Genomic DNA, 1,873 nt, shown 5'->3' on the forward strand with positions numbered 1-1,873 from the left:
TTTGGAGGCAAATGCTTTCCAGTCCTTACTCTTACAGACTTCTACAACACTTTTGCCTTCATTTTCTACCCCCAATACGGCTGCAGCACATGGGATCCTGAGAGGAAATGAAAAAATCACCATACTTAACAATACATTGTATGACATCAAATTGCGCCATCAAGGATCGACACAATTCCCTCCGAATAGGTCGATCCCTTACTCCTACCAACGATCCAAAACCTATTTCTCCCAGCACATTCAACTGACCCTTCTCCTTAAGGTGTTTAATTAATGAATTCACCCTTTTAATGTTGTATCTTGTCGACACTTCCTACATTTTTTAACAATATATAATGTTATAGTTCTTATATATTTTGTATCAACGTATTTACAAGTTTAATGAATACCTTATTTTCATGTGCTTTCCTCCGTTCTTTGTATTCTTTACTATCATTCCTTGACTGTGTGATGTAAGGTTCCTTTTCAGCATCACTCATTGAATTCCATTTGGACCTCACATCTTTTGTCACCTAATATTAAACATAAACGTTTCTTAATCAATACATTAACACTAAATACTACTCAATGTCAATTTCATTTTACATACCGAACCGCTCTGTGTGCCATCTTCCTTCATCCTTTTGCATTCGGCCATACTGTCAACATTTAAAATTTGTAATCAATTTAAAGTTTATCGATACTTTAATCCAATTACCATTTCAACAATAATAACAAAAAGACATTGATACTTACTAGAAGTACATATATCCACCCTTTGGTTGCTTTCGAGTCTCGGCCTCAATTTCAAAGTCATCTGCGCCACCAACAATTTTCCAACCCATTGGCTCCATTTTTCCTTCATATATCAGTTTACGCAAATCAAATTTTATTTTGTTACATACACTTTATTCAATATAAAAATATAGATAACTACTCTTGTGGTAAAACGGTTTTCTTCAAAAGAATTTGAATGACCACTACAAAATGTGTCGGCACATTTATACAACCTATAATATCATTTTCTACCTATAATATTTAATAAAAGTATCGACATTTATATTTTTCCTTGAATATCACTTTCTACCTGCAATCGGTCCCAAATGCTTCTTTACTCCAAAACTCCAAACAACACATAAAAACCCTATCGTGATTATTGTAATAATAAAAAATTACGGTTTCGACAACATACTTTTCGATTCGACTGCAGCAACGAACAAACAAACTTCGCTTTAGAAACGCCTTCTGAAATACAACAACAATTACGCTTCGATTTCAAAAACTCGTCCGTTCTATCTATTTTCAGAGGATATTTAGCTATGACATTTATATTTTCATCGGATATGTTATTTATATTTAATCGATACAAATACAAAAGTGTCGATATTTTTATGTCAGGTGTCGATACTTTCGAAAGGATAATTACCTATTTCTTTGAAAGTGTCGATAATTTATTACACGTACTTACGAAAGTATCGACACTTTCAATATATCCGGTATCGTTTTACCAGTTTTATCATTTTGATACCGGTTTTATCATATTTTTACCTGTTATATCGTTGTGGATCGATATATTTTTTTAAAGTATCGATACATTATAGGCGCTAAAACTGCTTCTCTTTTAAATTCACAAAGTGTCGATCCTTATATAAAGTATCGACACTTTCAATATATCTGGTAACGTTTTACTGGTTTTATCATTTTGTTACCGATTTTATCATATTTTTACCTGGTATATCGTTTTGGATCGATATATATTTTTTAAAAGTATCGACACTTTATAGATTTAAAACTGCTTCTCTTTTAAATTCACGAAGTGTCGATCCTTATATTAAAGTACCGACACTTTAAATGTATCCGGTAGCGCTTTACCGGTTTTATCATTTCAATACCG

Source organism: Hibiscus syriacus, unplaced genomic scaffold (assembly GCF_006381635.1).
Source record: "Hibiscus syriacus cultivar Baekdansim isolate YM2019G1 unplaced genomic scaffold, ASM638163v2 tig00111837_pilon, whole genome shotgun sequence".
Lineage (NCBI taxonomy): Eukaryota > Viridiplantae > Streptophyta > Magnoliopsida > Malvales > Malvaceae > Hibiscus > Hibiscus syriacus.